Below are 17,286 nucleotides of genomic sequence, written 5' to 3'. Positions count from 1 at the left end.
GGCAAACTCACTGCAGCTCAGTGGAACAGAAGTGGAGTTGGATGTGCGCTGTGCTGTGCTGTGCTGTGCTGTGCTGTGCTGTGCTGCGCGTCTAAGGAGACGCTAAGTAAGTAGCGGCGCGGTGACAGCATGAGGCGGAGGCTGATCTGGAGCAGGACTGGCGCTCAGAGACGGGCATGTGTAAGCCAGAGCCGCTCAGAGGAGGAAGGAATCAGCCGAGGAAGCGGCAGAGCGGATTTTGGGAAGGGGGAGGTTGGGAGTGTGTGTGTGTGTGTGTGTGTGCATGTGCGTGTGTGTGTGAGTAAGAGGAGGTGGTGAGGGGGTGGGGTTGGGGAGCTGCAGGGTTTGGTAGTAGATCCTAAGCTCATTTCATGGTGGTCCATCGAAGGGGGGCGTGTCACTGCGCCAGCTTTGCCCATTGGGGAGCGAGGGCAGCGTGAGGTTGTTTTCGTTCTGAAGTCCCCCCCTGCAAAAACTGCCCCTCCCATGCCCTGTCGCTACCCCTCACCCATCGCACTGTCCACTCCCGGCCCCATCACGCACCTCATTGGGAGTTCGCATGTGTCTGTGTGTGTGTGGGGGGGGGGGTTTGTCTGAAGCCGCAGGACACTCTCTACTCACTACTGCGCTCTGATTGGCTGAGCTAGCGCTCCCCTAGTATTCCGCTGTATCCATGGAGCCGAAAAAAAGCTACCATTGAAAACAAGCCGGCAGCCAATGGGATGGCGGCGCCGGGAGAGGGCAAGAGGGAGGGGGTGGTGAGAATCGTAGTAAGATTTAAGAGCGTATGAATAAATGAATAAGGATGAAGTAATGCTACAAAAACAGAGGGATTAGCGGGACGGGGGGGGGGGTGAAATTCCATCACTGATGTTTTTACACATCACCAACCTGAGGCACAAACTTTTAACCAAATATATATTGCGTCTCCACACACTGCCATAACCAAATGAAGAACAGATGATTCAAATGAAAATACAAACACAGATGATCCAGATTCCAGGTTAAATTACGTACAACAGCTACCGTCATAAACACGTCATAGTTTAACCGTGGAAATGTGTAACAGACACATCTACATCAGCAACGTTTTATGTTTTCACAACAGCAAATTCCCTTTTGACAGCTACTTCATATGAGCCTGCTATGACAGCTACCATGCAATTCAGAAAAAAACAAACACTGCTAATATTCCCCTACAGACGAGAAAACATCCGTCTCTCTAACAGCGATCAGCACCAGAGGGGTCATCACACAGAGGTGGAGGACAGGAAACGGAGGGACGAGACGACGCTGGAGTGTGTGGAATGTGTGTGAAGTGTGTGTGAAGTGTGTGAAGTGTGTGAGTGTGTGTGGAGTGTGTGAGGAGTGCGTGAGTGTGTGGAGTGCGTGAGTGTGTGTGGAGTGCGTGGAGTGTGTGGAGTGCGTGAGTGTGTGTAGTGCGTGAGTGTGTGTGGAGTGCGTGAGTGTGTGTGGAGTGTGTGAGTTTGTGTAGTGTGTGGAGTGTGTGAGTGTGTGAGTGTGTGTGTAGTGCGTGCGCGGGCGGACATTCCTGCGCTCGGTAGTGACTCCAGCATGGCAGTCCACGTGCCCCTCCTTTACTACTACGCCATCTCACAGGCGCCAGGACAAGGGGAGGGAAAAGCACTGCACATCTCTCTCTCTCTCTCTCTCTCTCCATCTCCCCCTCCCTCCCGGCTTCCTCTCCCTTGCTCTCTCTCCGCCTCCCCCTCCCTCCCTCCCTCGCTTCGCCCGGCTTAGTCACATGGGTCCGACCGTGGAGGAGCAGAGCGAGCACGTCTGGATTAGCGAGAGGGGGGAGGGGCAGTGCGTGTACGTCCATGTGTGCATGTATGCGTGCGTGTCTGTGTATATGTCTGCCATACATACATATATATATATATAGCATGCTAGCACAGAATCCATGCAGCATGCTAACGTAGATGGGGCGATTTTACATAAGAGTTGCTGCAGAGTTAAATCAAGCGTGCTATAAAGATGGCATGCCAGACTGCCCTACATTCAAATGACCTACATGTGACCTATGAGGTTATATGAAAGTGTCGCCGGGTAAATATTGGAATGCACAGCTGACCAGAGCGTCATGCCGTAGTATTTCCATATAAGTCGATTAGCAAGGAGCCTGGGCAAGGAGGGGGGGAGCAGGAGATGGAGTGGGTGTGTCTGCTAGACATGTGCATGTGTACGATGCCATCATAATGTTTATGTGTCACGAGTGTGGCCATGATGGCAGGTGTAACCTGAATGAGTATGTAATGTCGTTTTTGTGTGCGCGCGTGTATGTGTGTGTGCGCGTGTGTCTGTGTGTGTGTGTGTGTCAGGGTGGACAAGTGTGGGTGTGAATATGTGTAATCGGTCATTGATTAAGGTGTGCAAATCATTTGGAGTCTGTGAGTACGTCTGTCTGTGCATATAAAAATATTTTAATATATTGGGTGTGTATGGGTATGAAATGTACCCTGAGTGTACATGTGGGCGAGTGTGTACATGTGTGTGTGTGTGTGTGTGTGTGTGTGTGTGTGTGAGGGGGCATGCATGAGTCAGTGTGTGTGCGCGTGCACGAGGGTGTGTGTTGGGAGGGGGATGGGGATGCAAGGCGCGTCAGACTGCAGATTTAAACTTGACCTAGATTCTCGGGGTGGGCCGCCACATCGCATTAGCCCAGCCAGCCGACCCTGTAGCCCGCACGGCTCCGCACACACAGCTCCTGAAACTCCAATGTCCTCGTTGACCCCACCCAGCTGGCACTGTCTGACTGACATGACGGGGGGGGGGTTGACTGTGTTTATGTGTGCATGTGTGTGTGTGTGTGTTTGTTTGTGGTGCAGTGGAGGGGTTTGTTGTTGTGATGAGTAGCCACGCCCTCATGGTTGCTAGTTTAGAGTAGACACACACTAATGCCCTGTCAACACTTGTGCCCCCCCCCCCCCCCCCCCCATCTCACTGCAGAAAAGTAGGCGGGGACAGAGCAAAATCAAAACAAATCTGATCGGCCAATCACAAGATAGCAAGTCTCTAGGGTGCCAACGACAAGTGTTGACTTCCTCTCCCTGATTCCCTCCAAAAACACGTACACACACACACACACACACACACAGTCAGGCTGCTCTACCATCCATTGGCTTTCAGCACTCATCAGTCCCTTCATCCTCAATCTTTATTAGAGTAATTATCATCAGGACCCATCAGCTGCAGCTCAAAGTCACATTAATATTCAACACATCCAGCTCCCACTTAGAAAGATTAAAATGAGAATAGGAGAAAGGACAAGAAGCGTGTGTGTGTGTGTGTGTGTGTGTGTGTGTGTGTGTGTGTGTGTATAAAAGAGAGAGATAGTGCTCCCACATGCATCTACATTCCCCCTTTTAAAATTCACAAATAAAACAGTTCGCACTGTAGGACTTGGTGTTCCCAAAATGGATTCAATGTATTCCTGCTCTGTTGTAAGACTACAAAAACACCCCCCCAAAACACACACACACACATCTCGTGGTGGAGGATTTTTGGGGAGGTGTGGTGGTGGTGGAAGGGTTTAGTCTTACGGAGGCAGGAAGGAGGCGCAGGAGAGGAAGGCGAGAGAGAGAGAGAAGCACGGGGTTCTGGGTTAATCCCCCTCACAATGGACTCGGCTCAGTCCCGCTCGTACCTTTCACCAGCACGGCCCGAAACCATGGAAACCCCCAGTGTTATTCTCCAAAGCAAGCCGCCACTGCTGCTGCCGGCGCTAATGCGCAGTTACAGAACGGCAAACAGCACTGCTGACGGGAGAAAAGAACATCAAAGAATCCACAACAAAAACAACCTGTTTTGAACTCGAAGAGAGTCGGTGAGATCCAGGTAATCTTTCAAAGGAGGGCCATGTGTGTGATTTGAGTTTGTGTTTACCACCAGATCAGACTCTCTCTTTCTCTCTCTCTCTATCCCAACACACACACACACACACACACACACACACACACAATGTTGACAGATGAGCAGGTCGAGGTGTCAGGTGCTTAGCAACGGTGATGGATGCACGGTGCTTTTTTTGCTGCTGTGTCAGAACAGGCAGCACTGATGAGGAAGGACTTGCAATCTCTTAAACACACACCGCATGTGTGTGTGTGTGTGTGTGTGTGTGTGTGTGTGTGTGTGTGTGTGTGTGTGTGTGTGTGTGTGTGTGTGAGAGAGAGAGAGATCCCCAAACATTTAGAACTGAGGTGATCAGATATGGACATCAGGAAACCAAGCAGAGTTTCTAGGGGCTTGACAGCTTGCCAAGGAGAGTGTTGGGCACAAGATTTGTAGAGTGGCGCAGGAACAACAAGTACTGCTGCAACCTGCCACATATACACACACACACCCACACACAAACACACGCAGACTAACACACACACACACACCTCTGCATATGGATGAAAGTGCTGCAGGGGTTGGTGGGAGTCACTCCCACCTCTCTCTCCTTGCCACCATGCTCTGCAGGCACAAGACAAGTTGCCCTGAGTGGGGTGATTAAGGACCCCATGGTGACACAGGTCACCATGGCAGCCTTCACCCACCCCCCCCAGGGGTGCCCATTGCATGCCCGATCATAATCTTTATCCCATGACCTTTGAGCCATCTTTGACTCACCGAGGAACCCAACTGGAAAAGATGGCTCACACACTCTTCTACACAACCACACCCCCCATAAAAACAGACAGACAGACACACACACACACACACACACACACACACACACACACACACACACACACACACACACAAAACCCACAGCACATTTTGTATTTTACAAACATAAATTGTTTAAGGGGTAATTCCAAATGTTTACAGTGTGTGGAGTGTATTTTGGAAATGACCCTGGAAGGGCACGGCGCTGCACCAAGGGTGGGGCACTGGCAGCGCTCGGCTGCCTCTGATGCAGGAGACGCCAGCCAGCCAGCCAGCCAGCGCTCCGCTCCGCTCCGCTTTGCACCAGACGGGTGGATGGGGTGGTCATAGAGCGCCCTCTGGTGTACGCCACGTCGCCGTCGACAAGACAGCTGGGCAGCGTGGAGGACACAGGAGTCACTCCCTGAGGTCTGGGAACAGTAAGCCACCGCCAGCAGAAATGCCCCCGTCTGGAGAGGAGGCACATGTCAGCTGATACTACTGACCATGGGGGGGATGTTAGGAGATACGGAGGCAGTTTGTATGGCAGCAGCGTTTACCCAGAGGATTACTGATACACCAGCGACAGCAGCATATCACGACTACACAGCGCCTGATCAGTTACATGCAGCAAACACTTGTGTAGCACTGCTGCTGTCATGAGTCACCCCATGGCAGTTGAGCACAGCTCGACTATTTTCTATTTTCATAGGCAATGTACAGTACACACAAATCCTTACACAGTATGTAGGGGTGTGAAGGCACACACATTCACACCGAAACTGTTTAGGTCAGGACGCTAGGTTCAATACAGATATACAGCAGCACATACAGCTAATGTATGAAATGCAGCCTTTAACAGTAGTCAACAGAAGGATTTTTGGCGTGAGGGTTCCCACGCAAACAATAAGTGGTGGACCACATGTCAGTTTAGTTAATTAACGGCAAAAAAACATTTCAAAATATATCTAGGAGCTCTGAAAATGAACCGAACCGTGATTTCAACACGTTTGGTCAGTTGCTAAAGAACTTTGTTGGCGTTGCATGTGAAGACACAGCTCTGTGCGCAGTTCACGGAACATCATTGCCCTTGGACATTTTTCAGCTGGTTTGGAAATTGGACTAATTTTAACATCACTTTTCCCACTTTTTAAATATATATATATATATATATATATATTTTACTTTTTATTTGTTTATTTGTTTTGTTGTCTGTCTTGTATGTCTTGGTGTCACGGGTACGCTGGCGACTACGTCTCTCCGTCCGGCATCTTTTGTCTTTTTGTTATGTGTCTTGTTTGTTGGAGCGCTTTGGGTTGCACTCTGTGCATGTTTAAATGCGCTTTAAAAATAAAACTGACTTGACTGACTTGACTTGACTGAAGTACGTAAGAATTGTGATTTTGTGTACCGCTACACCCCTAACACAGAGAAACGCTCATATCAACATAGATACACCAAAGCCTTAGTGCTACTTTCCTTGGCAGAAAGCTCATCTTTATTTTGCGATTAAAAAAAATCCTACAACACAGATAACTGGGGGACACTGAGTGATTCTCTGTTGCTCTCTCACTCACACACACAAACACACACACAGACGCACTATCTCTCTCTCTCACACACACACACGGAGAGACAAACACACACACACACACACACTTGCTATACACGTCACCAGAGATGTCCCATAGTAACAATTGCCCCGCTACAGTATCCAAGGCTTCACTCTGGCAAGAATCCCTTGGACAAGAGATTAAAAGTCTAACAGTAACCATGCACAACACTCAACCCATCCCACACACTCCAACCAACTTCACAGTTGTTTGGGGGGGGGGAAAAGAAATCCCAATTTATTTAGCTAGATGCAAGTAAAGCAATTTCTTTTACTAAGAACTAAGGGGCTTATTAAATTGACAATGACAGTAGACATGAGATAAGACATAAGACATGGCAAGATATTCATTATGTATTATTCTGATATTTAGCCACAAAACTTACCCTATACCGCCACCTGGTGTTTGTATGGAGAGTTGCAGGCAAAACTATTCATGTATGTACTTTACCTATTCACAATTTCACAGACTAGGTAAAACTATTCATGTATGTACTTTACCTATTCACAATTTCACAGACTTGTGCGGCAGGATTCATTTTCGGGACATTTTGAATAACATCAGGGAGAGACACCAAATAAGCCAGACTTATTCATCAAGTGAAACCACTGCAGCTGGTATGGGCCGATGGGATGGTCACCTCCATGTTATTTAGGCTAGTGGACATTCAAAGGTGCTTTTTTGGAGATGTCCTGAGAATAGCCTACTCCTTGGTGCTTGACCAAGGCCAATGACTGAAAATAGCATGGACAGCAGATGAAGCCAAAATTGGTTAGAGCCTGAGCAGGAAGTGCTTTTTGCAGCCGGAGCATGCATAGTATAGGTCAGCCTATGACCGCCCAGAATTTCGGTAAATTTCCACCATTTTTAGTCCCTTGCGGTGGCTTCACTTTTGCACACTGTCCATGCTGTTAAGTCACTGATTACATCCATTTCAGAAATCTCACCTCAACCCCCTCTTCCAGCACCAAAAAGGACCAACATCTTGCTTTCATTAGGAATTATTGACTGAAACACCTTGAATGTACACTTTCATCTTCAATACTAGTTTCAACCACTGACAGTAAAAAAGCCATTGCACCACCTGTTGGGTCCAACTCCACCAGCTAGGGGCAGTGTTGCCCCATCATCTGACCAGCCATGAACACACACACACACACAGACACACACAGGATGCATGCACTTCCCCTTTATCCAGGCCTACTCATCATCAAACGCAGGAGACTGCCCAAAAGCAGGCTAATCATTCACACACCAACATCCCTCTGCCTCCCCTCTCAAGTCACATTATTATAATGGAATTGTATAACAACCCTCATAGTAATAGGTATATTTTAAAATTTTCAGATGTATTTATTTGTTGCTTTTATTTTTCCTTCCAACTTGCTGAGGCCCCCCTGGCACCCCCTCGCGGCCCCCACTTTGAAAACCACTGCACTATACTATACACAACAGACCTGGGCCCGTATTCACCAAGCATTTTATCTAAACCACTAGGAGTACTCCTAAATCGCACTACAAGATTTAAGCTAGGAGTTTTCTTTTAAAGGTTATTCACAAAGCCTCTCAGACCTACTCTTAGAGATCTCTTAGAGACTCTTACTTCTTAACTCCCGAGATAAGAGCTCCGTTGCTATGGTTGACGTCATTATTCATGCACGAGCTTGATTGAAGTGACCACCTTGATTGGCTGATGATTATAACGCAGGAAAGATGGTAAAAACCTCCCCTATGATGATGAGTGACAGGTGACAGGTGTTTGCTGGTGAGAATGCGTGCGCTACACAAGTAGGCCTACTGTGAAGGATGGAAGATGATGAATAAATAGCCTAAATGAATAGAGACGAAGCAAATAGCCTAGTAGCATAATGAAATACACTACAGATTGAAGTAGTAGGCCTATTTTTGCAACATGTTTTAAATGAATCTGTATGAAGACATACATTCGCAAAGAGGAGAAACAATTTAATTGGATTTACAATGAAACGTTACATTTAGTTTACATGCAATGAATGGTTCTGGTTGTTGGTGGCGTTATTGCATCCCTTAGTCAGATGCACAATTATTCACGCCCATTATTTTTAGGAGTTTCTCCTAAAATCGCCAGTTAGGAGCTTCTGTTAGCCTTCAAATTCTTTGTGAATATGGGCCCAGCCCTGTACATCAATCAGTCAACATAACAAGCTGTGTGCATGCCAGCATACAAACACACCATGTGCGTGTGCAGGTACAAAACGAGATTGGGTCTGAGTATCTCTATAATATCAGATTGGGTCTGAGTATCTCTATAATATCAGATTGGGTCGGAGTAGGGTCATTCCGTGTGAAATCACCCAATTTCAGCGCAATTTGGCAGGTGACCCTCTCCGAAAAAATCAGAAAAAAATCACAGGTGTTTGTAGACCAAATCCATGCATAGATCTTAAATAGTATATCTGTATAACTAATCGTTGCAAAACTACAGCCCTTTGAAACTTCAAGTCATTTTAAGCATTGTGGTGAACAATCCTTTTTGTTCAACTTCCAGCATTATTGGCTCTTTTGGTATTTCACACACATTAGTGAAACTATGTGAATAGAAGTACATTTTCCTGTTGAATTAAAACATCCAATCGGATCAGACGTATCTTGTATACTTTCCCCTCTGCAAAGCTCTGAAAATGGCTATAAATTCATAATGTGAAAAGACATCACCTTTGAGGGCTTATCATTCAAAAAGTATGTGACACAAATTCATCAGATTTTTTTCCTACACATATATGTATTATAAGGTCCTGTCCATGCATTAACTTTGGTTGTTATCATTTTCATATTTTCAGAGCATTTTTTTAAAATTGGGCTTGATTTCCAAAAAGCCTGTTTTCATCTTCTCATTTCACCACGTGGACAGTTAACAGGATTTTTTTTAATTTTACCATATATCATTTTGTATGTGAGGATCATCTGCCCAAAATTTGGGCTTGTTGCTGAGTTTCTTCATTGAGATAAGATTTTTTTTAAATATTGTCTATAAATCCACTGAATTTGTACTGGATCTGCAGTACCACTTTGCACCACATGTGGTGCTCTTTTAATACAATGGAAGTCAATGGAAGAGTAAGAGAGTCACTTGTTTGCTGCACATATCCAATCTAAACACACAGTTTATGGTTCATAGTTGAATTGGTCCAAATAATTATTGCAACATGAACAACATACTACTCATACATAAATCTTATTTAGAGAAAATAAACTGATCAAGTAAATTATACACACATAAGACTGACTGGTCATCATACATGCAGCAAGAGGATTTAGCATAATTACCATCTTTGTAATGAGTTTTCTACACCAGCTTCAACCTATCAGTGCCTATGTGAGCACTTTAATAATTTTTAGCCAGCTGGTTAGGCAAAGTCTATATTCATCGTCATATTCTTGGGATGCAGTCCTCTGTGATACATAGACAAAGAGCATCAAGATGGAGATCAGTGCTTTAACAAACAATCAAACAATGGGTTTCTAAAATTCAGTTCATCAAGGTATTTCACTTGATGAAGATGACCATGTGTGTTTCCATCACAAGTATTCATAACAAGGTTTGAGGACTCGTGGATCCAAGAGGCATTTGTAAAAAGATGATAAATCTTTAGTATTGATTTTTCTGCATCTGACAATGCACTGAATTTTAGAAACCCCTTTTTACTTGAACCATATGAACCATAAACTGTGTGTTTAGATTGGATATGTGCAGCAAACAAGTGACTCTCTTACTCTTCCCATGACTTCCATTGTATTAAAAGAGCACCACATGTGGTTCAAAGTGGTACTGCAGATAAAGTACAAATTCAGTGGATTTATAGACAATCTTATCTCAATGAAGAAACTCAGCAACAAGCCCAAATTTTGGGCAGACGATCCTCACATACAGAATAACTGTCCACGTGGTGAAATGAGATGATGAAAACGGGCTTTTTGAAAATCAAGCCCAATTTAATAAAAATGCTCTGACAATATGATAATGTTAACAACCAAAGTTAATGCATGGACATGACCTTGTAATCCATACATGAGTGGGAAAAAAATCTGATGAATTTGTGTCACAGACTTTTTGAATGAGAAGCTCTCAAAGGTGGTGATGTTTTTTCACATAATGAATTTATAGCCATTTTCAGAGCTTTGCAGAGGGGGGATTACACAAGATACACCTGATTTGATTGGATTGTTTAATTCAACAGGAAAATGTACTTCTATTAAAATAGTTTCACTAATGTGTGTGAAATACCAAAAGAGCCAATAATGTTGGAAGTTGAACAAAAAGGATTGTTCACCATGATGCTTAAAATGACTTGAAACTTCAAAGGGCTGTAGTTTTGGAACCATTAGTGATACAGATATATTATTTAAGATTTATGCATAGGTTTGGTCTACGAACACCTGTGATTTTTTTCAGATTTTTTGGGAGAGGGTGACCTGCCAGCCACTGGGTGATTTGACACGGAATGACCCAGTAGCTCTATAATATCAGATTGGGTCTGAGTATCTCTATAATATCAGATTGGGTCTGAGTATCTCTATAATATCAGATTGGGTCTGAGTATCTATAATATCAGATTGGGTCGGAGTAGCTCTATAATATCAGACATCGAATGTCTTTTAGTGTCTGCATACCGGTAAATGCAAGACACATGCAAGTGTGAATCTGTGTCTGCTTGTGAATGTGACTGTGACTGAATGCACTGGAATGTATGAACTGATGTGTGTGTATGCGTGTATGTGTGTGCGTGTGTGTGTGTGTGTGCACACAATCATGAATGTGTGTGTCATCATCACCTGCTGGAAAATCAGATGGAAAATGCTGGCAGCATAAGGCAGGTAGGGAGGGGCGTGGCCCGTTGCTCCAGCACTCCCGCTAATTACCCATGATTACCTCTGGCACCGGCGCCACCATGGAAACGGGAGGGTAAAACAAACAGAGGGGGGAAAGGTTGACCCCCCCCCCCACTGTCGTGTCGTCATTAGCAACCGCTGATTGAGTGCAGGCTGGCTGCTCTGTGAATGTCAGGAGCAGGCAGAGCAGCTCTAGTACGTCTTCAGAAGACGCTCACATCACGCTCATCCCTTCATGTCCATGTTCACATTGGTTCAAAAATCAATGTAGAGTGTTGTTCTATTCTCTTTCTCTCAATATTCCAGTTCAAGTTACTATGGGGCGTTGAGGGCATTGTGTTGTTCACATAGGGCCCATTTCCATAACTGGACATACCAGGTCTGGTTATGAAACAATGTTATCGCCTGCTACCAACAAATCCCCTCTAAACCGTCAAGCTAATAAAAAAGTTACATGTTTGTCCACTACTGCATATTTGATGTAAACTTGTAACACAGATTGTGCTCTGGTATTGTGACTTTCTTATGGTGTCAGCAGTATGCTAGTGGAGGTTCAGTTGTCTCATGAGGTAAACGCTATCCATGCTGGTACCTATTAAAGTGTCAGGGATGGGAACGTGATGTAGGCACATTTATTTCATTACATTTGAAACCTTTTCATTTAAAAACACCCTTGATGACTCAAGAACTACTCTTCCTGTTCAGTGAAGGCATTTCCTGCAACATGAAAATGTGTGAATGTATGTGTACATGTGTGCCCGCACATGTGCGAACATGTGAGTGTGTCCATGTGCGGGATGATCAATCATATAGGCTACATTGACTTTCCATCTGCAAATGGTCAGCCAGTGGTCATTGAGTGGTGATCCAATCAAGGCTTCACTGCCAAAATTAAAACTCTTATGACTAGTGGCCGATTTCTGATGTCTAGTTTAACTACCACAGGCCAGTGGGTTTGATCACTGTCCCTGGGCATAGCAGCCATCACCATACCTCATTTTCCATAAATCACGACAACTGACCTTTCACCCTGGTGCAACATAAACTACTGGCCTCAGGGGGGAAAGAGGAAGTCACACCTGCACGTGTTCCACGTAACGACCCACAATGCCTTGCACTTTCGCAACCACCAAATGAGACATTCAGCCCATTATATCTCAACCCTGGCAGGAAAAAGTGCAACGCAAGTCATTTTTTCTTATTCTTTTGTTTTTTAATGATCAAAACAATTTGCGAGAGGAACCCAGTGGAGGAGAGAAGGAGCCAAACTGCAGCTGTTTTATGAGTCTGTTTATAAAGTAGAGATTTTAAATGAACACGCCACACTTTTATTGTCTGCGCCCCTGCTACTGTATTAGGTCATAAATATAGACTTCATAAAAACCCCATGGGAGTAACTAAAGTCTACAGCACGTGTGCGAAACGTCTCTCTGCATGCACATACAACGACCGAAAAGAACAAGAACTAACCCACACTAACTGTAAATAACGTGCATTTTGAGGTCAAAAGATAAAAAAGAAAGATGACTTCTTGGTTTCTGATAATACAGAAAAGACGACTCACAGTAATACAGACCAGAGGACTAAATCAAGCTGTAGAATCAAACACCAATAAACCCGCAGTACTCAAGCTGACAGTAACAGCACCCAGATAACAGCAGTAACAGGGGACAGGGAAAGGATTATCAGAAGGCTTATATTTGCTGCTGAATACAATGTTATGATGGCCGAATACCCATACAAACCTTCGGAAAATTTGTGATTTACTCTGCTGGTCCGTCTGGCCAAGAGGCCATTGAAACCCATTTCCAATGTCCCTAAAACACGGGCAACAAAATACAATCGCTAATTCAGCATGGACGTGTATTTCTTGGTAAGGGGTCATTCCACGTCAGTTCAACCAGGGCCCACGCACTTAGGTCTCAAAAAATTCTGAAAAAATTACCAGGTGTACCTATGTTACCCAGGAGACACACTGTAAAATTACTCTTATGTAAGATCAATACTTCCCAAGATACAGCCAGTTTTACAGGGGGAGGGGGGTGCCGATTTTGTTAGGGCTCTTTTTTTGTCAAAGTTCACAAGCATATCACACAATGTATAAGGTCCACTTCCACTTCTGAGAGTCTAATAGCAGCTCTTGCCACATCACACACACAATGTATAAGGTTCACTTCCACTTCTGAGAGTCTAATAGCAGCTCTTGCCACATCACACACACAATGTATAAGGTCCACTTCCACTTCTGAGAGTCTAATAGCAGCTCTTGCCACATCACACACACAATGTATAAGGTTCACTTCCAGTTCTGAGAGTCTAATAGCAGCTCTTGCCACATCACACACACAATGTATAAGGTCCACTTCCACTTCTGAGAGTCTAATAGCAGCTCTTGCTACATCCCACACACAATGTATAAGGTCCACTTCCACTTCTGAGAGTCTAATAGCAGCTCTTGCCACATCACACACACAATGTATAAGGTCCACTTCCACTTCTGAGAGTCTAATAGCAGCTCTTGCTACATCTCACACAACCAAATTTATAAGGTCCACTTCCACTTCTGAGAGTCTAATAGCAGCTCTTGCCACATCACACACACACATGGCACAGACACAGAGAAGTGCCTGCAGACAGCAGCACAGACAAAAAAAATCAGTTCCGACTGCATCAGCATGAAACAGTGACCGGCACAAGGGTCTGGGACCGATGGCAGTGGGCGGCCAGTGGACACTCACCAGCAGGCAGACTCTTGAGGTGTGAGGAGCAAGGCCCTGCCTGGCGCTCGGCCGAGGTCAGTCTATCCCGCGACGCTCAGAATCTGCAACACACACACACAGAAGACACACACACACAGAGGTGACTGTCTGCTCAAACCGCTAGCAGCGCAATTGCACAGATCAATTACAGTTGTCAAACTGAATCATCCATAGTTGAAGACAGGAATGCTGTCCATTAAAGCAGCTTACAGGCTCCTGGCCATGATTATTACGCAAGCTCTAGCCTAAGGGCTGCATCAGCTGCTTTTGGCCAAGCGCCCTGCTGCTGGGATGGACCTCTATTGTTTCCTTGAGGATCAATGCAATTCTGCTGCAATGCATTGGGCCACTACCGGTAAAAAGGAGCTGCCGGGCTCAGCTTAGAGGCAGAAGTGCCCCACCCAAGAATGATGCAGATGAACGTGTGTGTGTGTGTGTGTGTGTGTGTGTGTGTGTGTGAGAGAGAGAGAGGAGAGAGACCTGCAGCCTCTCTGGGTTATTTTTTGTTGACAGTTCAGCAGTATATCTAAGAGAGGAAATGTGCTTGGTTGAGTGAATCTGAGTGCATCAGAGTGTGAGTGTGAGTGTGTGTGTGTGTATTTGTGCGTGTGAGAGCGTGGTCTGATAATATGGATCTGCACCCTTCTGTTACGATCCAGGACCATTAGGTCTAGGCAGCACTCTCCAATCCACCCAGAGTCCATCTCACCGTATCAGCTGGTTCTGAGTCTCTAAAATGAAACATTTGTGCTCTGAAATCTCTTCAATCGTCCAGCTGAAGAAAAGGTTACATGTAAACACTGTCCTTTCACTGGGCAATAAAGGCCTCCACTCTGAAGGATTACTGGTCATCTTTAAAGCTGAAGAAAGTCTGTTTAATGTTTGGCTAATTTCAGAAAAAGATAAGTGAAATTAAGTTCACAGTATATACTAGAAGGTTTCAGTGACCACTCAAGCACACCAAAGACCAAAAAAAGAAAGGGGAAAAAACAGCAGACACCAGAGTGCAAACAAACCAGAAGCTCTCAGAGAGTTTCCTCATTTTTTATTCTCTATTTCTATTTTAGGTCATAACCAGTCACAGACACGTTCAAAACATTCACCGCCCGGCCTCCACGGTGTTCCACAACACATTAGCTAGCTAGGATCTGTGAAAGGTGTTTAATAAAAATAGCAGACATCCCCATCTCTCTCTCTCCCACTCGCTTCTTGTACATCTTCACTGTCCTATCCGAATAAAGGCAAAAAGGCCAAAAATTATACTTAAAAAAAAGCTAATTAATGTATACTTCAAACATTAAATGACGCAAAACATCTGTGGTTATAGAGAACCAGAGCCACGCTTTAGCCCGTCAGTTAAGTGACGTGCAAGAAATTAGTGGTGTGGGCAACCTCCTTGTGTCACTTCCTCCTGCTACGTTAATACATCGCTACTCAGATCACCATCTGCCGTGTAGGTTGCTGAGGTGTGTGCGCATGTGTGTGCGGTGTGCGCGGCTGAGCTTGGCCTTTTCGCACCTACAATCAATATTCACAATGTCAGAGACATGTTGAGGTCTTTCCATTTATTCATTTGGCAGACACTTTTAGCCAAAGGGACTTACAGCAACAGACTAACATTTAAGCTACAGAGCAACAGCTACAACACTAGAATATATAAACATTTAACAGTGCAGAGGAGACCTTAGCTAGGACTTACCACTGCATCGGTCAATACCAGTACTAGAGGATAGGAGTGCCTCGTCGAAAGCAACATGGTCCATACTGTTGTCCCAATCTGAGTTGTCACAGATTATGAGACAAAATATGTGAGAAAGACCAAATCTGGGTCTGGACCTATTCACAAAATCACCATGGAGACACTGTGCATCATTGCTGCAAACTGACAAGCATCTTGTAAAGATGTGAATTCTTCTGTGTGAATGCCCTCTCACTTCACTTTTGTCTCCATCTCACTTTCTGGGTTAATCACATTATCCCTTCTTTCATTTCTGTCTACAACCCCTTTCCATCTGTTCAAGGTATCAGTATTTTAGCTGGCCTCTTACAACAGGGCAGTAGGACCATGGGAGGAACAGGAGCTGTTTCCTCTTGTGCAACACTTCCTCTCATTCAAGCTTCAGCTTTTTTTTCTCTCTCTCTCTCTCTCTCTCTCTCTCTCTCTCTCTAGTGCCCTCACCGCCTGGCTTCCCCTCTGCCAGTCCAGTTCAACCCACTCTGGCTGGCAGCAGCTCTACGTGACCCAAGGTGAGGGGTGTCAAGGTTGGGAGTCAGTGGAGGGCTGGCTGGATTGGGGAGGGGGTACTTATTTTCCTCTGCCTGGAAATGGACGTCCCCCACAGCGCACCTGTGACGAGTCCGAGGTGGTCCACCTACACGAGAGACTCGCAGAAATAGCCCGGAACAAAAATAAACTCTTCACCGGGGTAGCCAGCGTTCAGCACAACCAGTCATCATGCAGAGGCCATGGCCAGTAGGCTTGGGGAGAAATCACTTTGATGTTGCACAGTACATCCGGCGTGAAGCCAGGCCAAGTGCTTGGTCAGGAGTTTTGGTGTACACTGGGGAGGTTATACTGTTTGGACTTTTCCCTTGCCAGGTGACTAAAATGCAACAGCTGTGTGTATTATTGGATTACAGGGTAGGTTCTTCCTCTCCCCTGTGGAGAGGAAATGCATTTTGAGCGACTGAGTAACAACAAGCTGCTCAGACTAAACTGTGTATATACCACAGAAACTTCCCACAGCAGGTACAGTCACCAATGCAGAACTAGTCAACTCTGGCAGAGTGACCTGCATATAAAACAGTGCTGTAAGCACATTCATATGGCATCATGCTCTCAAACTCTTCTTTTCTCATTATATTCACCAGCCCCAACCAAGTAACAAGTATTGATAACCATTGCTATAACAGGAAAAGTTAACTTCCTATTAAACAAGAGCTAACAGGGAGCTAATGGGGAACGGGGTCGCTGTCGAAATCTACTTTCCTTAGTGCCACTTCCTGGTATGGGGGAGGGGAGGGGGGGCATTCAGCCGGCTGTGACCTACTTGCCTCCAACGCTGAGTACCTCTAACCTGTCTCCACACACTGTCACACACTCAGTAGCGCGTCTCTTTCTAGCATATACACTTCCTAGCCACACTCTAGCCATGTGCCGGCTCTTTAAATTCCACTCACACTTTTATGTTTGGAGGCAGGCAATGAAAACTGATTGGGAGGCCAGGGGAGTCATACCAGGATAGAACAAGCTGCTGGTAACACTAATGTTCAATAGCACACCCTCACACAGAGATCCTCACAAACACACTCATCTATACTGGGGATAATTCATCTGGCTACAGTCAACATCTTAAGACAGGGAGTCCCCCACACTAGACAGTGTTAAAGTCTGT

The 17,286-nt window shown here is 45.3% G+C and overlaps 1 protein-coding gene across 5 annotated transcripts in view; it reads right to left on the bottom strand.

The window, feature by feature from the left end:
• The window catches only part of fam49bb (family with sequence similarity 49 member Bb), a 54,640-nt gene that overhangs the window by 26,480 nt on the left and 10,874 nt on the right, over positions 1 to 17,286 (bottom strand). For 4 of the 5 annotated variants that reach the window (XM_076290939.1, XM_076290940.1, XM_076290942.1 and 1 more), the window contains exon 2: positions 13,871 to 13,953. The exons of the other annotated variant lie outside the window; for it this stretch is intronic. The gene's annotated coding sequence lies outside the window, so the exon portion shown is untranslated. The remainder of the gene's footprint in view (positions 1 to 13,870; positions 13,954 to 17,286) is intronic. 5 annotated transcript variants of the gene reach the window in all.

Source organism: Alosa pseudoharengus, unplaced genomic scaffold, assembly GCF_046254945.1.
Source record: "Alosa pseudoharengus isolate Yale_2024_CS ecotype anadromous, Long Island Sound unplaced genomic scaffold, YU_APseudo_1.1 YU_APseudo_1.1_scf_18, whole genome shotgun sequence".
Lineage (NCBI taxonomy): Eukaryota > Metazoa > Chordata > Actinopteri > Clupeiformes > Clupeidae > Alosa > Alosa pseudoharengus.
Note: the sequence above shows the minus strand (reverse complement) of the source record. Positions and strands in the feature narration are given on the sequence as shown.